The following is a 27398-nucleotide window of genomic DNA, read 5'->3' as shown; positions in this document are numbered from 1 at the left end:
TCCATCAGAACAAATAAAATACAAAGTGAAACACATTATGTTTTCCTAATTCAGGACAAAAGTACATCTCACAATAAATGTTTCTGTAGAAAGTAAGCTTTTATAACTTCTGATTAAATGTAATATATCCCAAGTCCAAACTTAGCCAGAGTCAAACAAAGAGAACTTTACTTGTTTATTTCAGAAGAAAATTATTGGAAAATAAAGTTTCTTCATTCAGTAATGGACAAAAATTGTATGTATTCTCGCTTAACTAATCTATAATCAATAATTTGTGGTTTTCACCGCACAACATAGGCATCTGAAATCCTGCTCACTGTTTTATTGTATGTTTAACTAGAACTAATGGTTTTTTTAGCTCAGAAAAAGTCAAAGTGAAATAAATTTTCTTTTGATTGTGTGAATATTTTTTAAATGGCAGGTAAAAAAAGAAGGAAATATGAAACAAATATAAGTAAAATTTGATAACAATGAAATTAAACATTAAATCTTCAACAAAAGTACTTGTAGTTATTTACAACAAAATAGGAAATCTCCCCCATGATAGGAAAATTGTGTAAGGAAAGCAGGAATCCTAAGGGCAAATCTATTATACCATTTGTGACTAACACAATATCTCACACTTCATCTGTCACTTTTAAATATTGGAATATAACTAAAATTTAAGACATAATTTTTATCAGAACAATATTGAAGGGTCTATTTCTGTATCTTCAGTAAATTTGTTGCCTTTTTCTGAATTAAAAATAAAACAAAGCAAAAGAAATAAACAGACAAAACAGAACAAGACAAAAAGAAAAAAAATTGGGAAATATAGCATGTCCAAATGAAATGCAGGTTCAATTCTCCTAATATTATCTGAAACTCACAATTCGTAAATCTATTTTTTTATTCTTCTAAAATAATAGATCTATGTCCTCCTAGCTTACTTCAGAAAAATACTGGTGGCCAGGAACTGTAAGCTAAATAAGCCGATTCCTTCCAAGCTGCTTTTATTTCAAGTATTCTATTACAGCAACAGAGAGCAAATTAGGACAGACAATTGTTGCCAGTTGTATATTGCTGTGATGAATCTGGTAATATTATTGGGTGTGGGGAAGGAGATAGTTGAAGCATTTGGAACTGTGGCTTGTAAAACCCATTTGAGAATTCAAGACTAAGTGAACTGTTTTATGGGTACTTGGAAGATAATTTTGAAAGAAATACAGACAATGGATACTTGTCTCTTAGAGTTTCAGAAAGGAAGTGGACCGTCCTTTAAAGACTCTAAAGGGGACTTTTGTGTTGAATTTTGAATTAAGAACACATGGTTTCTAATGAGTTGGGTGTGATGAACTATCTGTGATTAAGACACTGGAATCACTAAAGTAAAATCTTTGCTGTACAGTGACAATTAATATTGATAGAAAGGGCTGAAAAATATCTGTGATTAACAAGATACGAGGGCCATTGAGATTAAATCTTCTGAGATATATTTTCCGAGGTTTACCACATGAAAGGTGTCATCAAGCTAGGACAAGACAGCATCTCAAGGTGGTAGCCAGACTGGCATGTTGGAGTCTCTGAACAGTAGAGGAAGTCACCTCTGAGATGGCCTTAGTTGTAGTGTAGATCCCAGCATACTGAAGGCCAGGACAGTAGGTTGACTACTATGGAAAACAGCAATTGAAATAGAACAGATCAGTTTTTGGGTTTTTTTGTTTGTTTGTTTTTGGTTTTTTGTTTTGTGTTTTTTTAGAGAATCTGTATGTCCCTTGAGTTTAAAGCCAGAGAGTTAAGATTACCCAGGCCTGTTAGATTCCAGGAAAGCATGGATTGTTTTTCCAGATATTAGAAACTGAGTTGTTTATACAATTGGAGTTTATAAGTATACCCAAGCTCTTCCTTCTTGGAATTAGAAAATATTTGACTTATAATTTATAGGATCCCACATTTGAGACATTTTGGACTTCTCCGTCATCATGCAGACTTCCTTCTACAGTAGATAGAAACAAATGCAAAACCCACTATTGGACAATGTACAGAGTCAGAGTCCTTAGAAATACTGACCGTCAATAGGATGACATTATCCAATTATTCAAAGAACTCTGAGGAAGAAGAGGCAGGAAGATTGTTAGAGCCAGAGGGTATAGAGAACGCAAATGACCAAGAGCGTCTAAAACCAACAGGACTGAGGCACAAATCTTCTTACAGTGACTGTAGAAAAGACATTGGATTAAAAAAGCAAAACCTTAGGTGTCAAAATTTTGATTTTGTAAAGGCTTTTATATTATGACATTATATATTATATCTTATATTCTATTTAGGATAAAGAAAAAAGGAAAAAGTTTACATTAGTAGCAATTTTTTTTGCATGTTACCTAGTTAATGGCCCAATTTACTTGGCATTACTTTTGTTTTGTTTTGTTTTGTTTTGTTTTGTTTTGTTTTGTTTTGTTTTGTTTTGTGAACATGACTCAAGCCACTTTCAACAGAGAAAAGACATAGCAATTGAGGGGTTGCCTATATCAGACTAAATTGTAGACTCCATTAACAATCGATATGGGAAAGCTCCCCACTGTAGTTTGGGCCACTCATGAACAAGTATTCTTGGCTTTTATAAAATAAAGCCAGCTGATCAAACAAAAGAGGAGTGAGCCAGAAATCAGAATTCCTTCTTAGTTTCTAGTTTAGCTCTTTCTTCCAGATTCCTGATGGAATTCATAGTTTGACTTCTTCAGTGATTATCTCTGATGGTGTAATATAAACAAGATATTCTCTTTATGCATTGGATTGTTTTTAATAGGTGTTTCATCTCTTAGAAACCATACCAGAAAAATGTATTTCCTTTACCTAGTATTCTTTTCTTCCCACATAGGACTAATTGATATATTAAAGTAAATATTCATAGTTATTATTTTCAGTCAATAAATTATTTCTACCTGTACAACATATCCATATGTACTCATAAAGAGATATTTATGATCAAGGAAGAATGACATAGAAAATTTCATATACTTAAAAGTAAAAATACTATAATAAAACTGAAACTTTGCAAATTGCTTGCTTACATAGAAGGATGATTTAATTACTAAAGTTTATGAGGTGATATTTCATCCTCGTGTATTAACTGTATTAGTGAGGTCTCTTCTAAGGATGAGCAGAGAACAATAAAATTATCAATTTTATCTTTTGCTTTAAGAATTGTAAATACAAATGAAAATTATTTTATTTTATTATCAAATATTCATATGTGACTATAAAGCAGTTTTCCTTTAAATTATTAAACAAAGTGTTTCTTTAAAATTCCAGCTTAGTTACAATGTTCTCCAAAATGATGTCATTCTTGTTATACTAACCTTATGATTTGATAACTCAAAAATCATATTGAGGAGCTTAGCCTCACTGAAATCAGCATGTTATGAGGGAATGTAATATTGTATGTAGCTGTTTTTAGTAGACAAAGGAATGATACTTAATTTCTCTTGTGTGGCAATAGATAAGAGAAAACATTGATGGTTTATCACATTTAGAAGTAATTAAAAACTTACAATCCTGTCCATTTTTGAACAAGCAGGAATCGACATCTGGGAAGAAATATATAACATGAGAGAATGAAAAACGTAAACATGACTGCTTCATTAAATGTTATTGAATTATTGTATATCCTTATTGTATTAATGTGTCTAAGTAATGTGAATGGAAAGAAAATACTAAATGTGATAGTTGATAGGAATACTTCCTTACTAACTTTTAATTTTACATGCATAGTATGTATAGGTTTCATCGTCTGTGGCATTTTAATCCATATATGTCAGTGTCCTTTGTTCAAAGTGATAACTCTGTCCTATTCCCTCCAATATTTCCTATTCTGCTTTTTGGAATCTTCCAATCCTATTTCTACATCTGTCTGCTTTCAAAGCGTGCATATTCCATTACCCTCGCTAATTCCTAGTTCCTTGAAGTTACTTTCCATTCTCTTGAAATCCCAAAACTTGGTTCATGACCCATATGACAGTAAGAATATACAGATTTGCATGAATGTATACACACACACACACACACACACACACACACACACACACACACACACACACACCAAATTAAGATAGGGATTAGAATAGTCCATTTCATAAAGACCTCCAATAAGAAAAAAGGGGGAAATGTGTCCCCTAAGGAAAGCACGGGAGGTTAACGTTTTTTTTTTCTTTTTTCTTTTTTTCTTTTTTTTATTACGTATTTTCCTGAATTACATTTCCAATGCTATCCCAAAAGTCCCCCCCCCCCACTCCCCTACCCACCCATTCCCGTTTTTTGGCCCTGGCGTTCCCCTGTACTGGGGAATATAAAGTTTGCCTGTCCAGTGGGCCTCTCTTTCCAGTGATGGCCGACTAGGCCATCTTTTGATACATATGCAGCTAGAGTCAAGAGCTCCGGGGTACTGACTGTTTTAAGCATGATAGATTGACTCACCTTTCTTTTATGAGTATATTTATGAGACAATGATATAACTACAATATACCTCCCTTCTATTTTTATTCGCCTAACTTCTGTACAATCTCTTGCCTTCTTTAAAACGAATAGCCTTGTAAAAGTTGAATTGTTATCACATGTGGAAAGTTATAAAATGCTGGTAATACAGCTCTTCATCTCTCCAAAGAGATGCCTCCTTGCTGATGTTTTCCTTGGTGATTATTTGATTTAACTACAACCCTCTGGCATTCTGAAGCAACCACCAATAATTTTACTTCAATAAAACGTATTTTACACTTAATATATAACTATGTGTGTTTCCACCTTTTTTCATTAGTTTTTATATGTATGTGTTCATAAGCAAGCTGTGCAAATCCTTAGTCAAAATGTGATTATCTTCTTTGAAATTTGGCATAAAGTTATTTCCAAACTTTAAAATGATACACTTGAAAAAACAATGATTGGTTGTGCTACTAAGTATATCAATTGCTTACTTAGTTACTTTTCTATCACTTGGCCTATTTTTTCTCTTATTCAATATTATGATTTGATAAAGAATGCATCATTTATTTAAAATTTGTATTATTTTTGACTTAAACATATAACTACAACAATTTAAAACAATTATTTTTAAAACATATTTAAAATATTAATTATATATGGTTATATAGAGCTATTCAGATATGATATAGTGAGTGAAAAAGTATAAACTAACTTTCAGATAATCCTAGGGAGTACTGATAATTTATATTTAGTGATCTTTATATCATACAGAAAATAATAAACATTGATCTCTTATCCTGTAAAACTAATGTTAAACACAGATTTGAAAATTTTAAGTCTACTTTTTACAATTAATATTAAAAGGCATAGCAAACAAGAAATTTTACTAATTCTTAAGGTCTTAATTTCAAAACTGTGAACTGAAAATAAAGGAATTATGTAGAAAATGTATAATTACAGTTAGGAGACACACAAAAAAATATGTTCTAGACCCTTCTTATGACAGAGAAGCTTAACCTAGAATGAGAAAATGTTAGGCTTTCCAAAATAGAGTTATAATGATTTACATTATCAGTACTCTTAATTACCCTAATGGCTGATATAAGACTTGGAAATTTTAATTTTCTTATGGGACAAATGAGGCCTATGTAATATGTCTCATGGGTAGCGTTTTATTTTTAATTATTTTTTTAAATTTATTATTTTATTTCTTTATATCCCAAATGTTGCCCTCAGTTCCCACTCCCAAAATTCTTTACCCCATACCCACTCTCCTCTACATCTGAGAGGTGCTGTCCCTTCCCTCAACCCACACCCCCTGCCCCAGCATCCCCCTTCCCTGGGGCATCAAGTATCTACAGGACTAGGAACATCCTCTCCCACTGAGGCCAGGCAAGGCAGCCCTCTGATTATATATATATGTGTGTGTGTGTGTGTGTGTGTGTGTGTGTGTGTGTGTGTGTGTGTGTATTTTAACCACATTACTCTCCTTAGTACCCCTAATACATCAGTAACCATATTTACCCATTAATTTTTGTTACTTCTGCAAAATATATAATTTCAAATGAGCATTTATGATAAATGGATTTGGAGCAAAATAAGTTTAATTTATCTAAGTGTTTGTTTTTTAAAAGATCTTAGAAGACTAGCTAAAATTCTAAGTCTGCTTTAAGTGAAGCTGTCAAAGCCCTCTCACAATCAGAACAAGTACTTTTAAGTCAATGATATCATCATCCTATGTAATTCTTAACTGCCAGGAAAAATAGAAAACAAAAAACAACAATAAATAAACAAACAAACAAACAAAAATAAATAAAACAGGAACGAAAACCCAACCAACCAACCAAACAAACAATAACAACAACAAAATTTAAGAGTATATTTAAATAATATCTACGCAAGGTTTAGTGAATGAAACTCAGTAGAATAAATTTGATAAACATGGAAGCTTGGGGCAATAAAATTAATACATCATTAGATACAAAGTAATTCTTACATTTACCATTTCTGCAAAAATGTGATGTTCCTGCTCACGTGTGGATAAATATGCTTATATTTCTTCCAGTCACATATTACTTAGTCTTAGATGAAACCACTGAGAATACTGCTAATGTCATATTTTTTCTCCTCAGATACAATCCATGCTTATCAAAAAAAAAAAAATTCACAAGTTATCATCTTGTTTCTGAAAGATGTGCAACAAGATTTTCTGATCAGATAGTTTGGATAAATTATCTTCAGATCAGTATCTGAAATGAAATTCCTCCACAGTGAGTTTTATCCTGAGTCCTGCCATCCAACTGTAGCTGACATTCACAAGCTTTGGCCAGACACCTACTGAGGAAATACCCGTGATTCCAAGAATTACGGTGAACTATTTTATTTTTTTTATTTTAGGCTTTCATGCTTCTGTATAATTCCCACTGAATTGGAGTCATTTAACTCAATACTCTGCTCACAGGTTCCTTTAAGCTTGTCAAATGCACTCTGAAAGAGAAAGATCCTATGATAAACCAAACATTTTTTATTGCTTCTCAGAGTTCTGATCAATGATGCTGACCTGATCATACCATTAAATAATAATAATGCAAATGACAAGCCTAACGGCAAGGATCTTTTCCAGATTAATGCTCTCTTTTTGTTTATAAATGGGTTAGCCAACTGCAACCCCGGTTTTTCTCTGATGAATATTGAAAATCACTATTCTTTAGGATTTGTGTTTGAAAATACAGCAGCAACATTTTCACCAACACTTATACAATCTTTACAGTTTCTTAGAATTAATGGTTGAAATTAAATAATGATGTTACATGCTGACCATTGTTAGTTTTGTTTTGTTTTGTTTTGTTTTTATTCCTGCTACCCAGGATCTTTTAACCATTCTCATTTTATTACAAGCTGACATGGAGAATACCTTGTAAGTTTTTAAACTGTAGATGAGATGAACCCTTTGAACAGAGGAACTAAGAATACTGAGGCTTTCATATAGATCTGAGCTTGCTTTTCTGAGTTGCTGTGCTAGCAGACATCAGCTGTTCTCTTGATGGGTTCACACCATGAAGCTGGACCGTGCAGGCAAAGGTTGAGTCCATTTAGATACTCCAATGTTACCTAAATTTCCACAGGTGACAAAAAGAAATAAAAGAAGCCATATAGAATTAAAACCAGATAAAAAGTATACATTACTCCATTATTATGCCACAAGACATTACCAATTAACATAAGATGTTGTTGATTCAGTATTGGAAGGGGGTCAGAGAAGGAAAAAAATAGTATTTGTGATGAGTACTAATTCTGTATATAACCTCATTTGGTTTCATTTAACTTTTCTCAAATGAAAAGCATGTGATTTATTTCACTTGGATTTGAATTCCAATTCCTATACAACTTGGGATCTGAAGAATATCGAATAACCCGTAACTCTATCCTTGTTGTGGAATCCTGTGTGTTAACATGTGCAAGCCAAGGAAGTAGAAAAAAGTAGCAACGTGGAAATAGAAAACTATGCCACAGGAAGAGGAACCCTACAAGGAAATGTTGCATTTGTTGAGCAAGAAAAAAGAAGGAGTCTGTTGTCCTAGAATGGCTGCTCTTGTTGGGACAGACCATACCAGGCCAAGACAGTTCTACATGGGAGGTTTATTGTGAAGGAAGACTTCAAAGGTGGTGACCAAGCTGAAGGGGAAAAAAAGAGAAGAGGAGGTCAGGAGTGTCTACCTTTTATTTGTGTTGTGATGTGACCGCTCACAGGTAAAGCTGGGAGGTAAGCCAAGTGGATTCTGGGAATGTATGGCGATTGCCATGGCAACACATGTCCCTGTCACCTGTGGGTGACATCTTTGTGTTAGGAACCAATCTGCTAAGCAGGTTCCTGATACCAACCTACCTCCCTTTTTCTTATAAAGAGGGGAAGAAAAGGGGGAGGGGAAGCCGTTAAACTGCTTCCTGCTGGCCAGGTGAATGTCCACTTCAGGATGTAGCTGACTTTCACCAACAGAGATCATTGCAAAGTAAAGAAAAATATCTGGAACCATCAGGCATCATGAGACATCACCAGACTGGTTCCCAGAAAAGCACAACTATAGAGTTTTTTTTTGAATATTTATTACTAGATTTTACCTGCTAACTGTACAGGGCACATGTTATATTTTTAAATAGATTTCTTTTATTAAAATGCACATACCAAGTTCTGTAGAAACTAATCAGGCACTTCATAAGATGTTTAATAAAAGAAAACATATTGGAATTTATGTGGAAGTTGGATGACTTTAGATATTATAAACCCTATGAAGGAAAGGCTGCACCATCCTAATTATAAACCCTATGAAGGAAAGGCTGCACCATCCTAGATATTATAAACCCTATGAAGGAAAGGCTGCACCATCCTAGATATTATAAACCCTATGAAGGAAAGGCTGCACCATCCTAGATATTATAAACCTTATGAAGGAAAGGCTGCACCATCCTCTGGCTCAACAGGTAAGGAAGTCTGTTGCTGGTTTTATTTCAAATTTTCAACCTTTGCTCATCAACTACACTTCTGTGATCTGAAATGCCTGACTGGATTATGAATGCTTATGCAGGAAAATTAAATGTCTTTAATAATAGGAGGAAAAGTAGAAGTGCATCAAAAGTTCTAAAGACATTGCCACATTCCAATAACTCATAAAGACTACCACTGCCATCTTGTGTCTTTAAAACTATTTACTTAAAAATTTTAAACACATTTTCAATCTCATGATCAACACAATAGCTTAGTAAAGGAACATTATGCAAATACAATTCAAGGAAAAAAATATTTTGATACTATTTTTACCTAAACATAATTATCTCTAAAATTAAATTTATGAAATAAATTAAAGTAGATAACTATAAAACCAAGCAAAATAAATATATTTACTATAGTTCATTTTCATTATATTTTTAACTCTGTATTTGTGTGCGTATGTGTGTGTGTGTGTGTGTGTGTGTGTGTGTGTGTGTGTGTGTGTGTGGTATGTTTGAGTGTGTATAAGTGAATGAGGATGTCTTCAGGGACAAGAACAGGATATCAGGATCAGATAAACTGGAGGTAGACCTGCAGGTAGACAGTGGTGGGCATCCCTGAATGTGTGCTGAACACAGAAACTAGTTCCTCTAGAATAGCAGCAAATTCACAAAGTCACATCTCCAGGCTTCTAATGTCACATACTTCAAGTAATTTATTGTTAATGTATAAAGGACTTCAAAGGAATGCGTAAGCAAAGAAACAAATATCTACTTAATATACTGATCTATATAGTAGATAAACATTAATAAGCAACCTACTCAGCTTACAGAGTATGTACTTTATGTTTTATTAAAATACAGCCCATGTACTGATTAGAGAAAGAGTAGCCTTTTATAGCATTTTTTAAAGGAAAAAATTGTTTCTATTACAACAAAACAGAATACGCTGCATTTCGTAATCACACAAGTAAGTACTTGATACAGTTTGTCCATTTCTCATACATAAAGGACTTCTCTTACATAAAGGATCATATCTTTCATAAAACATTTTTTCAAAGTATTTGACCATTTAAGAGCTAATGTACATTTTCTATTTGAAGGAGACAATGTGAAAATGATTATCTTATGAAATTATAAAATGTTTATTGAATTCCTTGAGAAATAGCATCTACGGTAAATGTATATATTCATAGTTATGGGTGGATATATTAGTTAGTTAAATGCTTAGCAGAGCCTTTAGAATTCAACCATTGAATAAGTAACCTGATAATTTTCCAGAGGAAGACCTGGAGGTCTGAGCTGTAGGCCCAATCCAAGGCCAGATATTGAACAACCACAAAAGTAAATATTTCAAACCATGCCTTTTTGATATGAAGTTCATCTGTCTTTCAACATCATCACAATCTCCCCTGAAGCTTTCCATATTGTCTTGTTTAGTAAGAAATACAATTTACAAAATCAATGATGTATGTACATGTATTATGAAGAGAATTGTTCTTTTATGCATCTTCAGCGAAATGAATAGGTTGATATATTGGACAATGCAGTCTATGTACTGTTATGAAATACTCAGCGCTCTGATACATTTGATTCAACAATTTATTTCTCAATTCAGGTTGTTATTTGTTCTGAACAAATCATACAGGGTGATTGTATTATCGCACTCGGATCTAGGTTAGTAATTGACTGCTGCTGTCTGTGAACTAAAGAAGCAAAAGAAATACAACCGATAAAGAGAAGACATTTTGCAACAATTTGAGTTCGTCTGCAGATTGCAGAATAAGTAAGTTGCTGGTTATGCGTTTCTATTTAAATAAAGATACAAAATAGGAATGAATAATAGCCATAATTTAACTTTCACAAATAGCTCTTAAATGCAATATTCTGCTAGCTATCAGTGACATTTCGCTGATGTGACCAGGACTTGGAGGGGTTAAATTACTCCAACAAGCCCACAGCTGGCTAATGATGGAAGCAGGCTCAGACACTGACTTCTGGATTCTACATTTTCATGAACTGTCACCATTCTATTACACTGTAAGAGTTCTTTTTTCCCCACAGACTTTGTGAAAGTGATTTATTTGTCTTGTTAGGTATTTTTTTTTTTTTGTATGATTGCCCAAAGTACAGATTTGCCTTGTCCCTCATGGGTATATTTCTTGAGATTGTTGAATTTTAGGCAATTTTGTCTGCATATTGAACTAGTAATTTAGAACATTATGCAAACCTTTACAGTTGGCATCCTCCTAGTGCTGATAATTCTTTGTTCTGTGGCTAAATGATATCGTGGTATGTGTGTCACTGGGGGATAATTCAAATATAGAAATTAAGAAAATACTAAAATGAATCTCTGATTATCTATCATGCAGCCTTAAACTCACCTGCTGCCATATCTATACAGAAGCTACTCTCATCCATAATCTTTTAAATTTTTTTTATTAATCATTCCATTCCTTTACATCTCAAATGATATCCCCGTTCCCACTTACCCCTCTGAAAATCCCGATCCCATATCTGCCCTCTCTGGCCTTCTCTTTTCCTCTATGAGGGTGCTCCTCCACCAACTCACCCCTTCAGCCCCATTACTCCAGCATCCCCTTACTCTGGTCACCAAACCTCCACAGGACCAAGGGTATCCTCTCCCATTGATGTCAGATAAGGCTATCCTCTGCTGCATATGTATCTGGAGCCAAGAATCCTCCCTGTCACTCCTTGGTTGGTGGTCTAGTCCCTGGGAGCACTGGGTGGTCCAATTTGCAGGCATTATTATTCCTATGAAGTTTCAATCCCCTTCCACTCCTTCAGTCCTTCTGCAGCTTCCCCACAGGGGTCCCTGAGCTCAGTCTGATGGTTGGTTATGAGTATCTATATCTGCACTGATCAGGTGCTGCTAGAGCCTCCCAAGGAATAGACATACCAGGTTCCTGTCAGGAAGCACCTCTTGACAACAGAAGCAGTGTTGGGGTTTGGTGTCTGCAGACAGGCTAGTTCCCCAGGTGGGGCAGTCCCCGGATACCATTTCTTCAGTCTCTGCTCTACTTTTTGTCTATGTTTTTCCTTTGGACAGGAATTTTGTTGTTGTTGTTGGTTGTTGTTGTTGTTGTTGCTGTTATTGTTGTTGTTATTGTTGTTGCTGTTGTTTTGAGACAGGGTTTCTCTGTATAGCCCTGGCTGTCCTGGAACTCACTTTGTAGACCAGGCTGGCCTCAAACTCAGAAATCCACCTGCCTCTGCCTCCCAAGTGCTGGGATTAAAGGCGTGCACCACCACTGCCAGGCCTAAGAGTGCTTTTTATAAAGCCCAACCGTGCTTTAAGAAAGAATGCAGAACTTGGCATAGTACAAGGTTGATCTTAATTCATATATTCTGTATCTATGATCTGATCCTGGCCTGGCCCTCCTTTTCTTAGTTGCATTTCAAATAAAAATGTTTTTCCTTGTGGATATTGGCTTAAGAGTGTGTGGAAGTTAACTGTCTCCAATCTTATTTTCTGCTTATAGATATTGACCACACTACCTGTGAACACAACATGGAGTGCATATTGAATTTTCTTCAAATGTTGGGTAAACTTAGCTATGCTTCCCTAAGTAGGAGAATCTGGGAAGATGTAAATACTGCCACCTGTCAGTGTCTGCCTTTTGGTTACCAAAGACACAAACCAAAATGATGATGATGATGATGATGATGATGATTTAACTTAGCAAAGAAAAACTAGGTAGGAGAAATGTAAGTTTGGCAGTGGTATGTTGGGAAAGAGATGAGAAGATGAGGGGCGATGGTCACCAAAATGCGTTATATACTTCTTAGAGGCTGTCAAAAATTAGATTAATATGAAAGAAAAGAGTATTTTCTTAAGAACAAAATGTTCACTTGCTAGGCGGCACTGTAAGATATCTCTATGTGTGAACTCGACTGTACTATGAGTCTTTTTTGAACCATCATCTCAGTGATATGTACTGAAATAGGTTCACTTTCACATAGTGGATAGTAAAACTATAAACTTCACTCATTCCATATCACATTCATACATAAGGTAAAAATGGCATCAATGGATTGCTTACCAAGTGTTTCTTCCGATGGTTAATCCTACTGAGCTAAGTTGTTCTGATAAGATTTAGTAACATTGCATGAGCTGATAAATAATCTCAAGGAGAATAGATGATATTTTTTATTTAATTTTATTTTTGAACCCATGGAAAGAATGCTCTCCCATATTTTATGAGGTAAGGATTCAGTACTGAAATCTCCAAATTTTCTTTAGAAGTAGAGATATATTGGCAAGACTTTCCATTGCATTGTATGAAGATGTATTGGTGAGAGTTTCCAGTACATTGTATGAAGCTGTGTCCCTGCATTTTCAACTGTTAGTTTTGTATTGGCAGAGAGTGAAGTGCTAGCAAGATTTTCATATTGGTGTTTCTATGACTCATCACTTGGTTTCTTTATGTTCATGCTGTCCTTCCTCAGGGGCTCATACGATGAAGGTTAGGTAGCCCTCATTACCTAAAGTCAACATGAAGAGATGGATTGGGAGATGTCTTGCTGGTGATTGGTTCAGACTGCAATAGGGTTTTTGTATAATAAAGCTCTGAAGGCCAGACCTGGGGCAGGAAGTATCGGGGTGGGACTTCCTATCAGATAAATGAAGGTGTGGGAAAAATCCAAAAGACAGGACAGAGAAGAGACAGGGATAGGAGCAGAATGGAGAGAACAGAGTTTTAAGCAGACAGTGAGAACTATGGCATAGTGAAAAAGTTAGGACGAGTTTAGATGAACTGAGAGACTGCCCCAGCATAAGGGGCATATGCTTTAGACTATGTAGAAATCTGTGTCTTATTTAAACTGCAAGCATATCAGGAAAAGCCTCATAATAAATACCCACTCCTAAAAACGTAAATCTTGTAACAATGCCATTGAGGGTCTGGGACTGTGGCTTAGCTGATAAAGTGATACTTGCCACACACAGTATGAGGATCTGACTTCTGGTGTCCAGCATTCATATAAAATGTCAGCCTCTTATATAACACCAGCACTGAAGGCAGAGAAATGCAGATACCAGGGGATCCTTTAATAGCCACTCTAACCAAGATGTAAACCCCAGAATCAGTGTAAAATCCTGTCCTTAAGAAGTAAGACATAGAACTGACTGGGGAAGACAACCACATCCCAAATAAACCTCTGATATCTACATGGAGGAGCACACTTAAGCTCTCTCTCTCTCTCTCTCTCTCTCTCTCTCTCTCCTCCTCGTTCTCTCCTCTCTTTCTATCTTTCTATCTCTCCTCTCTGTCTCTGTCTCTGTCTCTGTCTCTGTCTCTCTCTCTCTCTCTCTCTCTCTCTCTCTCTCTCTCACACACACACACACACACACACACACACACACACACACACACACATACTGCACATACTTACATACATACAAATTCACTTTGGAATATTAAACCATGACATGAAACATAAATCCTAGCTTGTTTCAAATGTTTCTAGTATATGAGGGCAGAGGCCGTGTGAAAATGACTAATTAGTGCCTGAATCAAAGAGACTCTTGAGATTGTACTGTTCAGCGTGTAAAGATCCAGTGGCTGAGGACATGGTGGATATATGTCTATCTATCACAGAGACATTGAAGGCCCAGTGACAAAGTTCCTTTCCTTTGTAGGAAAAACAAAACAACACCACCAAAAACAAAAACAAATCAACAACAACAAAAACCATCTGAATTTTGTGAAGAACTAACATTCCAGTTGTACTAGGCAACCACATTGGCAAAGGACCACCCTGAGGAAGAAGGGCTCCCCGTGAGTCATGCTAAAGAGACACTGTAATGTATCTTCCTAAAGTTCCAAGTATAGTTGCTTAATAAGACATGCCAGTGGTTTTATGACTTACTCAGAAAAAAAGATAGCTTTCCTGACTTCATCATATCTCATTTTCTAAGCCTCTGTTCCCTAAAATTTGGGCTCAAGTCTTTCTCTAAAGCTCCTCTACCCATCCCGAGGCTGCTTGTCCACCATGTGGCTGACCTCAAGGTTGCCTTAACTCACACAGCTTAATTCTTCCTCTAGTCAGATGCCAGGAATTACAGTTCTCTGGCCCTGGTGTTTTACTATGAAACAGTAATAAAATTGTCCTTACGCTTCTATTTGAGTGTGCTCTTAAATCGTTTTATAAATAAGATAAGAAACCGAAAGGGACTCTGATTTTCCTGGTATTCCATGACAATCATGAAAGTATTCCTAAAATCTCCAGTAATATTTCTAAACCTCAGAGAAGGGCTACCACACATATATGTAAAAACTGAAAGGGCTAAGACACCAAGGATGACCGAACACCGTATTCTCACCTTTGACATTTTATAGCAATTAAGAAAAATGCATATACAAATCTCAGCAATTTAAACTGCAGAGAAGTGACAGAAAATTCTTTCCGTTCAATTAAATGAAAAATAACTTCCCACATTTCAGTAAAACAAATAACATCATTATGGATGGCATCAACACTTTTTGTCTTTATAGTGTTCATGTGATTCCACTGAATCACAGAAAAAGCAAAGAAAAACAAAACAAAACAACAGTTTTACCATTGCACTGATCTAGGTATTATGTAGAATTAACAGGGATTCTTGTTGTCTCCAGGCACATCAGAAAGCGATACAGTTTGCCTTAATGCCCTCCTTCATCTATGTAAAGAATTTCTCAATCAGTTTTCCCACTGATCTTCCGGGAGTATTAAAATGTCACGCTCATTATTGCTAAAAGTAAAACTCAAGGTCTACTGATCCATCAAAGCTTCAGAGCTACTAGTTCATAGTTGTGTTCATACATTCAAATGTTAAGACACAGGTTCTTCTAATAGAGCCCAGCAACTTCTAGAGAAATGTTGTCGCTATGCCACACATGGTATCCCAGACATAGCTTCCACTTTCACTCGTGATAGCTAAACACATAAACAAAGTGCTGACATCACCTTTGAAACAGAAAATGAATTTAAATTATGTCTCTTGTTAACAGAGGGAAATTTTAATGAACAAAATTAAATGAACTTTCTCAAATATGTCTACCTCAGTAGAAATTCATCCAGCATTGTAAGATTAGCAAAGTAGTGGCAGGGCACTCAAACACTAGGGTATGAAATCTTTGAAACGTGACTATGCCTCATTAGTGCAGTCAGAGGGCCTGTTAGAGACAGCTTCATCTCAAGCATAATGTAAACTAAGACATTGTGAAAAGAAGACAGAAACAGGGATACATATGGGGATGATCTGGGGGAATGCATAGCTTCTTTATTTTTAATATAAAATGATATTCTATACAACAATATGACTATCTGTTCTGAAAGTCATACATTTTCACTAGGGATTTTTATAAAAGCAAGAGTCCTACAGAAATATTCAACAGCAGTATAAATGGAAGCCAAAGACTCAGCTTCATCTACCCGAAGTTGCCTGAAGAACGAATTTGTGAGACTTAAATTCAGGTTGAGCAGAGATTATTTACTTCATCACAGAAAAGGGTTTTAGAGGTGTCAGTGAAAAATACATATAACAAAAAAATGAAAGATGATTTGTAAATACACAAATTCATTGTTGTTAGTAGATGACCACATTTTACTCTCTTAGTTGCAAACAGAAACAGTACTATTTTTGAAACTAGAAAACACAAATAAGGAGGCACTTAGAATAAAGAATTGTATACACTTCTATATCTTTTTAAAAAGTTTTTATTGTTGTTATTTTGTTTTTTTAATTAGATATTTTCTTTATTTACATTTCAAGTGTTATTCCCTTTCCTGATTTCCCTCCGAAAACCCCTTATCCACCCCTCCCATTCCTCTGTCCACCAACCCACCCACTCATGCTTCCTGGCCCTGGCATTCCCCTATACTGGAGCATAGAGCGTTCACAGGACCAAGGGTCTCTTCTCGCATTGATGACCAACTAGGCCATCCTCTGCTACATATGCAGCTAGAGCCATGAGTCCCTCCATGTGTTTTCTTTGGTTGGTGGTTTAGTCCCATGGAGCTCTGGAGATACTGGTTAGTTCATATTGTTGTTCCTCCTATGGGGCTGCAAACCCCTTTAGCTCCTTGGGTACTTTCTCTAGATCCTACTATTTCTATTAAGCAAACTTCATAGAAATTTTTAAAAATAGATCTGCAGTTCGTCACTCTGATGTGGCAGGAGGTTTGAAACTGATCCCAGGGGAGGAGGTTCCTCTCCCTTTCATTGCCCCTTTAATATTCTTTGTATCACCATCTATTCTCATTAAGACAATAATAGGATAAAATTAACAGTTTGATAATGATTTAGTATGCAAACATTCATCAAAAGAAAACCAGGATGGCTATGTGAGTAAAAATTAGCATTCAAATGATGAATATTATCAGAGATCTTAGTTAATTTGATAATCATAAAAGTGTTGATTCACGAAGAAGACACAGTAATTCTAAATGGTTTGATAGTATTACCTTTAGAAACATCAGAAATAACTAAAAATATCAGAAGTAAAGGTATAAACAGAAAAGCAGACAAGTTTATAATTATAATCACACAATTATATAATTCTATCACTCACTAATAAACCAGATAGATAATCAACAGGTATAAAAAGATTTAGCCACTCAAATTGACCTAAATCATTTTTCTATTTGTTCTACATAATTAAATCCTAACATACCTCATTTTTAAATTCAAAGGAATACTTGCCAAGGTAGACCATATTATTTCCAATATTATGTAATTCAATGCATTTTAAATAACTAATAAAATGATCGTAAGAAAACATTTTAATTGAAACATTTTCACTTTTTATCTAGCTTATATGTAACAGGTTCCCTTGTGGAATTTAAGCAAAAAGTATAATTTTTTATAAAAATTAAGCAATTTATATTTTGACATGCATTACTATTTTATAAACTTGCACAACAGTGGCTAGTTCACTCTCAGTAGCACATGAAGAAGAGGTTTATTGCTTAAAATATCTGATCTTTCTTCCTAGGAAGACTGCTCTCATATTCTCCCCCAGGCTTTAGTTTGGCAAGTCTTCCTGATCTCCCGTCCTTACATCCTTTTCACCCTGTAATACCTAAGAAATATTACATGCCTAAACTACCAGTTTTGTCAGACCATGCAATTCTGGGGATCTTTCAGGACTCTCTCTACCTACCACCTAGCCAATAGGTATTGTCGAACCACATCTAGCCTTCTTATACAGCCAGATATACATTTGTCTTCTAGCATTAACCCAGGAAGCACATATATACACCAGTGTATTCCTCTCTGTCTATCTAATGCACACTATGCACGTAAATTTCAACCTCTAGGCCAAAGGTGTCAGCATACCTTTAGTTCTATTCAAACATACTTTGTCCATTGTTCATACTTAGAACTAATAAAACAAGTCCATATTAGGGTGTGTGTTTGTGTGTGTGTGTGTGTGTGTGTGTGTGAGAGAGAGAGAGAGAGAGAGAGAGAGAGAGAGAGAGAGAGAGAGGTAGGTAGGTTCTGTGTGGGAGTTACTGGGAGGAGAGAGAAAACAATATTGGGATGTAAAGAGAGTAAAAAATAAAGACACCCAAAAATAGCTAAACAAAATTAAAGAAAACAATATTACAAAGAATAAACATCTGAGTGACTCAAAAAAAAGAAAAGATAAATACAGGTGTTGGCTTGAAAGTGATTCTGCTGGGCTCCTCTAAGAGACCTAGCAACAAAGACCTAGGAAAATCTTGGTAGGTCCATGTCATTATCTACCCCAATGTGGGTGATTGGGCAGCATATAACAGGACAGCTTGCTAACCCACCTCCGCACTCTTGTCTCTCACTCCCTCCTACTCCTCTCTCACACATAGTCTCTGTTCCTATTTCTTCCTAGTTGGCCTTTCTTCCTCTCTTTCTGTGCTTCTCTGTCCTTTCTCCTCTGCCCTCATGGAAATGGCTGGCTGACTATACTTTCTCCAGGTTGTCACTCCCCTCCCTCCCTCCAGATAAACATCCCTTGTTCCAGGTCTGTGGCATGTTGTGATTTCTCAGGAGTACTCGTTGGCACAGGCCCTCCAGGTACTCCAGTACCCTGCATGCCACTGCCTTATATTCATAAAAATAGAGATGAATGATATTACAAATATAACCCAGAAATTGATCATGGAATAGTTACACACTGAAAAGAAATCAAGCTGATAAAACAAGTGGAATTGACAGCCCAATAAATCATGTACATAAACAAAGGAAAGCCTTAAACGCAGGATGAAGCAGCCAGAAGACATTAGAGCATGAAACAAAGACAAAGTAGAGGATCTAGAACAAATGAATAAGGACTATGAAAGATGTTTTAGAACAATGAAAAAGACCAGGTAGAAAACCCGAGAAACCACGAAGAAAACAAAACCTCCATGTTATATGTATAGATGAGGGTGAAGAATCTGAAGCCAATGGCATAGACGCTATCCACTAATTTTGACAAATCATAAAAGAAAATGTCTCCAAACTAAGGAAATGTACTCATGTAGACCGAAGAAACACACAAAACATCACATAAAAAAAAATCTAAGAAAAGAAATTTTACAGTGTCTATAGTTAAAACACTATACATAACAAAAGATTATACATGACAAAGAACATATATTGAAAGACTCAAGAGGACAAAAGAGTAGAACAAAACAAAAACCACTAATCACATTCCAAAAAATATCCCGAATAAAAACTGTTTTGTCTATAGAACATTTAAGAAAAACTTGGGCAATATATTCCAGGCTCCAAATGACTATGACGTCTATGCTCCAAAAATATAGCACATACAACGTTCTGCAATAAATGAAGGAGGAAGAAAAATACTGTACATTATAAACAACCTAAAAATAAAATTATATACAAAAATTCAAAGAAAATACAGGAAGCAATATTTCACAGTGAAGAAATCTAGCAATGAGACTGTAGAAAGAAACATGAAAGCATTATTATTAAACATAAAGTACCACTGAGAATACAAAAAACACATTCCAAAATCAACTATATTATGATCATAATTAGCATACACATCTCAATAAGCACTGTAAATATCAGTGGCCTCAATACACTAATCAAGAGGCAAAAGCTGACTAAATGAATCAACAAATAATGCCTTATATGTTATCTACAAGTAATACATCTTACTTTTAATTATAGACATTGCCTTAGAATAAAATGATAGAATATATTCCTACAGTAAAATGGGACCAGGAAGGCAATAGACAGCTCTTTGTTAATATCTAACAAATTAGACTTCAAACTAGCCTAAACAGTAAGGTTAAAGATGGACCCATGAATGTAACGAAGGGAACACTACCCAAAGAAACATCATTATTAAAAAAGATATGAACCAAATTGTATTGTATCCAATTTCATTTAAAATAAAGAAAACTATATAACACAGATTTCAAGGCACAGATTCATCAATTTATTAATAGCAGGTGATTTTGATACCCAACTTCTTCAGTCTAAATAAGATCATCTGAACAGAAACTATCAAGAATCATCAGAATTGGTTATCATACAATGAGTAAATTTAACAGATATTTGTAACTTACAGGTACTTGCAACTTATAGAGCAGTCTACTGAAACACCAAAGAATGCACATTGTAATCAGAAGTACATGGAATTTTTTCTAAAACCATATTCTCAGACACATCTTTAAAAATAAAAATTATTTAAATCATGTGTTATATCCTATCTCAATCTAGTGGAAGAAAACCAGTGGGGGAATGGAGTGAAGAAAAAAAAATAAAGAGCTCAAGGAGATAGAGTAAAAGGACAAAAGGGATGAAGGAAATGATGTAATTCTAATATAAAAAAGAAAAGAAATGAAAAGAAAAGAAAAGAAAAGAAAAAATTAAAGAATGCCAAAAAAGGAAGAACAAAAAGCATTCCAATTTCTTAGAATAGTAATGCTGTCTGAGAAAAATAGCAATCATTCTATTATTTTCTTATAGTAATTGAGAGGGTAAAATGTCATTCTTTCAACCTACCATCTTCTCATAGGATCTTTTTGTGGCCTGCATACCACATTGACTCTGTTTATATTAGCATAAATAAAAACTATATGCTATTTTACTTTTGTGTCCAAACACAGAAGTCCCATAAAACATTGTACTTATAAGATACAGTGAGTAATAGGAAGGAATTAGGAAAAACTCTCACATCCAATTAGAACTTTTTAAAGTATTAAATTATCTCAACTCTTATGGAATAAACAGAAGATGATATATCTAAAAGCCAACAAAAAGCAAAAGAAATAAATAATAATGCTGCCCAGAGTTGTAATTATAGACAGAACAAATTCATAATCAACTTCTCTCTCTCTCTCTCTCTCTCTCTCTCTCTCTCTCTCTCTCTCTCTCTCTCTCTCTCTGCACCTGTGTGCATGTCTATCTCTTTCTGTCTCTCTCTGCATGCCTGTGGATGTGTATGTGTGTATATGTGTCTGTCTCTCTCTATGTCTCTGTCTTTTTGTCTTTCTGTCTCTCTCTCTCTCTCTCTCTCTCTCTCTCTCTCTCTCTCTCTCTCCATGTACCTTTCTCTCTCTGTCTCTCTCTGCATGCATGTGTGTGTGTGTGTGTATGTATGTGTGTCCGTATCTCTATATGTCTCTGTGTGTCTTCCTGTCTCTGTCTGTCTCTGTCTCAACACCCCCTCCCTCTGGCTTTCCCCCTTAATCCCTACCCCTCCATTTTCTTGCCTTTGCACTTTTCTTCTCCTTCTGAATAAAGCCTTAGAATGCTTGCAAGTTTTTCTGAATTATGAGTTAGGTTTATAAGCAGCATCCACGTTATTATAGGTATGCAATTCTAATGATACCATGGGTCTATGTTTATAAAAGAAGAAAGTGGAATTACTTTCTAAAAGAAGCTGCTTAGCAAATCAACAGAAAATAGATTCTTCCAAATTTCGAAACCCCAACCTACTTTTCCCTATGAATTTCTACTTGGCAGTGTTAAAAGGCATGTGCAAACCTTTACATAGAATGGGGCACTGCTTTTGCATTTCTAGTCATGTAATTCCAATGACTATTAGTAGTCACCTTGAACTATGCTCAGTCATGCACCTTAATCCATGCCTCCTAAGCAATGACAGGAATTCATATTCATTCAGTCCACGTATTCATTGGCTGTACACCCTGGGTTCTGTTCTACATGCATTTGTTTACACACATAAAAAATGTGCCAAAGGTAAAATTAAAAGGAATTATAAAAATAACAGCATTCAGTTCCATTGATTTTGATTGGGGAGATATTCCATGTGTTTATCTGTTTAATTTTTTATAAAATGAAATTACAAATTTTAGCCCATAGTGTGGGCTCTTTCCATCTATAAAAGTAGGCTCTGTCACTTGTCTTTAACATGCTATTTAAAGAAAAGGGTAATGATGAAAAGCAGAAAGACAACTTATTCAATATGACCATATTAAAGGAGGAACTAATAAAGGGGTCTAGTGAGCACAAACGTGGTTTGAAGGTATTAAATAAAGAAAGAACAGAATAAGGAGCCTAGGTGTGTATCTAAGTTTAAGATGATCTAACTTCTGAATCTGAAACACAGTCCTCAGAGACCCTTACTACTCTCATGCCTGATAGACAAGATTCCTTCAAGATAATTTCTGGAGGGTTAGAACTCATTATCATGGGCAATGATAGTGAAAGACCCACAACCTGAGGACTCCCCCATGTTCTGACTCAGGAGAGGTGACAGACACTCCATATCAATCACAAGAAACGGTCTTGTTGCAAACTGCAAGAGGATTTTTATTCAAGAGCACTCTCGGGCCCATGGTCATACACCACGCAGGGGTAGAGGACCATGGTGCTCGAGTAGCTGGGTAAGGGGGTATTTAAAAGAAGAAACCACAACTCAAGGAAGTGGGGAGGGTGTTGTTGGAAAATACCAAAGTTACCAGTTAAGAGTCTCAAGGAAGTGCAAAGTCACAAGAGTCACAAGGAATACCTGGTAATTGTGCAGGTTATCTCTCAAGACAGTTTCTAAGAGCCCCTGACAATAGCACATTTTTTGAATGAACACTCTTTGAACCCAGGAAGCGGGTGGGTGGAGGAATGTTGCTATCTGTTTTATGATTAGCATACCTTGGAGCATTGAGTCACAGAGGTCACATTCCAAAGCCTGGGCCTAAAAGCCTAGAATTTTGTTTTTATGTTATACTTCCAATAGATCATCTAGGCAAGGATCTGTGTTTTCAGGATGAATTTTTCTCTAGAATCTATGTTGACTGAAAGTTAAGGACAATGAGTTATCAAAGTTAAGGACAATGAGTTATCTCTGACATCAGCAGAATCAGAAGAGACAGACATCCAACATGAAGGCGGAGATGTTAGACTCTGAGCTATTTAAGTGAGTTAAATGTGGAACCATATTATTTTGAGTTAGAAAAATTCATCATCTATAGCCTGTTACAAAAATTGGTTCATGCATTCATGCATGTTAATGTGTTGTCATCTTTCAAAAAATGAAGAGTATGGATTTTATTTTGCATGTGGTAGTTTGAATAAAAATGGTTCCCAAAGGTTCATATGGAGTGGAGCTGTTAGAAGAGGTGGCCCTTTGGAGTTGTGGTGTTGTTAGAAGAAGTGTGTTATTTTTACTTTCTGTTGCATGTGAACCCAAGGGTGGAATTCTCAGCTACGTCTCCAGCATGCTGTCATGACTCCCATCATGACAATAATGGAGCAAGCCTCTAAATTATAAGCTAACTCCAATTAAATGTTGTCTTTTATAAAAGTTGCAGTGGTCACTGTGTCTCTTCACAGCAATAAAACTAAGACATAATCTGTTACAAAATTTCTTTTGAAAAGCCCCTGTTCGGTCTTTCCTTTGTCTAGTATTCAGATAGAATTGACATTCCCAGGCTCTACCAGAGAGATCATTTTGTATATAATTAATGTCCCAGCATTTATTCATTGCATTGTTAATTTAATCATGCACTTATTCTTTAGTATTTTATATTTCACCACAACCGGCTCTGGATATGCATACCTTGATCGCACACCACAGATTGACCTAATCAGTCACAGATGACGTTTGCCAGGTAAATTGTTTCCAAAGCAATGCAATGAACACCATGCCCCCAGACAGCAGTTCGCATGGTGACAAGCGATATTTTTTTGGCACAATTCATGCTCCTCTTTCTCCAGTTGGGATGAACAGCAATTCACAGTCTCAGCTTAATGTCTGCAATGATGCCTCCTGATGAGTGAGAGCTTTTCTCAGCATGAATCTTATTAGCATTTTTCTGTGCTTGGCAATAAGCAACTCAATACTCCCCATAGCTTCACCCCTTCACTGCCCCCAGCAGAAGGCTGATTTCTTTAAAGAAAGAAGCATTCTCTACTGGCTGAACAAAACACTTAAAAAGAAAAAAAAAAAAAAAGAAAAAAAAAAAAGAACTTGCTCTACTGGAGGCAGGTGAAAGGCAGCTGCACAAGAAACTACCTCCAAGGGTTCTTTGCATTAATATGTAAAGCAATAATCTGTAAGTAGTACCTTTTGACAAACAACAGGTGGCTTTTCCTTCTGAAAGAGATACTATCTCATTGTGAATCAAAGGGACCCTGTGGTTCAGCCAACACTTCTCTGTACCTCCTACCAGGTCAGGGGATATAGATATCTGCACCTACTACAGCAGCAAGCCCTCCTTGTTGCCATGCATGCTTAAATTGAACTTCAATGGTCCAGCAGATTGCTTCATGGGCATGCACTTTCTTTGCACTCTGGAATCAGAGGTGGCCTTTGAAGTGAAGAGGCAGGCTTCCTAATCAGAGAGAAACCACAAGAGGGAATTCTCAGAGTTATTCAACACTGGAATGAGCACATATATTGAAAGCACCCCCACCCCTCAAGATCATACTTAACTACCCAGAACCATGCGCACAGGATTGAGATAATGAACATAAAATTCATTATGAAACACTTTAATAAATAAAAAAATCTTGCCTAACTGTATATGTATATGTATATGTATATGTATATGTATATGTATATGTATATGTATATGTATATATATATATATGTATATATATATATATATATATGTATATATATGTGTGTGTGTGTGTGTGTGTGTGTATGTGTGTGTGTGTGTATCTGTATATGTATGTGTGTGTGTGTGTATGTATGTGTTTGTTTGTTGAATATGGCAGTATGCTTACAATAATGGAGTAGTCATATTCAAAGTCTATATAGGACATTCCCACTTTACTTATGTGCTATACACTGTGTGAATGACCCACAATGGGAGGGCTCCCCCACGTTCTGACTCAGGAGAGGCGACACCCCAAATCACTCAGGAGAAACAGTCTTGCTGCAAACTGCAAGAGGACTTTTTATTTCAAGAGCGCTCTCGAGCCCACAGTCATACACCACACAGGGGTAGAGGACCATGGTGCCCCAGTAGCTGGGTAAGGGGGTATTAAAAGGAAGAAACCACAACTCAAGGGAGTGGGAAGGGCATTGTTGGAAAATACCAAAGATACCAGGTAAGAGTCACAAGGAAGTGCAAAGTCACAAGAGTCACAAGGAATACCTGGTAATTGTGCGGGTTATTTCTCAAGACAGTTTCTAAGAGCCCCTAACAATAGCACATTTGCATAGCTGGTTTCCAGCAATGGTCAGGGTGGGTCAGGGTGACTTTTTTTGAATGAACACTCCTTGAACCCAGGAAGCGAGTAGGTGGAGGAATGTTGCTATCTGTTTTATGAATTAGTGTACCTTGGAGCATTGAGTCACAGAGGTCACATTCTCAAGCCTGGGCCTAAAGGCTTAGAATTTTGCTTTTACTTTATACTTTTTTAGTGTTAGCATATGCAACATAAGATAGAGCAAAAAGAGCTGGACTCATATTTCCATCATACGTGAAACTAACACAGAAAAGCAAAAAATGAGCCACTATCTTGCGCGTGCTCGACTGGCCAGGAAGAAGGACGCTGCAACAGGATCCTTCTACACACGTTTATTGGGAGAGCTTGATTGTAGAGGCGAAAAGACCTCGAGCCCAGAACTGGTGCTGCTTATATAGGCCTAGGAGAGGCGCGCCTCACATCTGATTGGTTAACTTGTCTCTCATCTGATTGGTTAGCTTGTCTCTCATCTGATTGGTTAACTTTGGTTAATTCTCAAAACCTCATCTTGGCAAAAGAACCTTTACTGCCTATGTATGTGTGGTGGCCAGCAGTAGCCAACTGCCACTCTGTAACTGCCACTCTGTAACTGCCACTCTGTAACTGCCACTCTGTAACTGCCACTCTGCAACGGCTTCCCACACCACTACACCAATGTTTTATATTTAATCCCATTCTTTAACTGCAAATGGTCATGGGTGTGTGGTTTGGATGTCTTTCTTCCACATGACAAACAAATAACCAAAAGGAGTTCACTGTAATAAGTATTTCCATTTGAAGTTATACAAATACTTTTGGCAATTGCTTGTCTGCCCAAGTATAATTTTATGATGTTTAGAATTAATACAAAGCCTTTATACATGGTAGGCAAATATATTTCTATTCTGCAGATTTATTTTTTTAATAAAAATATTGTCATCATACCTATTTTTATCTGTTATGAGTTATATTGAGGCTTAGATAAAGAAGACAGTACAACATGCCAGAATGTAGAGAAAACATAAAAGATGTAAATTTCTACTAAATATGACATAAACCAAAAGGAAGGCTTAGTTATAAAAGTTATTAAATTACTGACCTCCCTACAATATGATACATAAAAATATTTAAGAACCCCTTAATCTCTTGCATTTATCTTCTTAAATTAGCCTTTTTAAAAAGCCATTCAAATGGATTAGCTGTTTAAGTCATCTTTTTTTCTTATTCACAGAATAGCAGCAATTTATAAAGAATCAGAAATGAGATTAGCCCATAGTTCCTCCTACTGGCTTTCCTTGTCCACTATTAGTATGAGGGAATATTCCCAGTCTTACTGCATCATAATATGCCATGTTTGGTTAATATCCCTGGGAAGCCTGCCCATTTTTTAAAGGAAAATGCTGGAGAAATGGATCTGGGAAAGAGGGAAAGGGGAACAGGGAGGGGGGGGAAGGGGGGAAGACTGGGAGGAGACGATGTTGGAGAAATTGGGAAGGGAATGTAATGAATGAGAAAGAATACATTTTTCAAGCATGTGTGCAAAAAAATAAAAAAAGAAATAAGTATGTGACCTAAGATTATGAAATTGTTCACATTAGAATTACACTATTTTGGGGTTTATATTTAATGTATAAAATAAAGAATTTGCAAGAGGCTATTCTAGTTTTACCTACTGTGGTTTTAAATTTCTACTTCCCAATAAAGTAAAGGAAAGTCTAAGATTTAAATGGAGTTTATTTAATGATCATTCAAGTAAAATGTATTCAAGTCAAACTGCAGTAGAGAATTTAATGTGTACTTTAGAATCCTGCAATATGCC

The sequence above is a fragment of the Mus musculus genome, chromosome 16 (assembly GCF_000001635.26).
Source record: "Mus musculus strain C57BL/6J chromosome 16, GRCm38.p6 C57BL/6J".
NCBI classification, from domain to species: domain Eukaryota; kingdom Metazoa; phylum Chordata; class Mammalia; order Rodentia; family Muridae; genus Mus; species Mus musculus.
Note: the sequence above shows the minus strand (reverse complement) of the source record.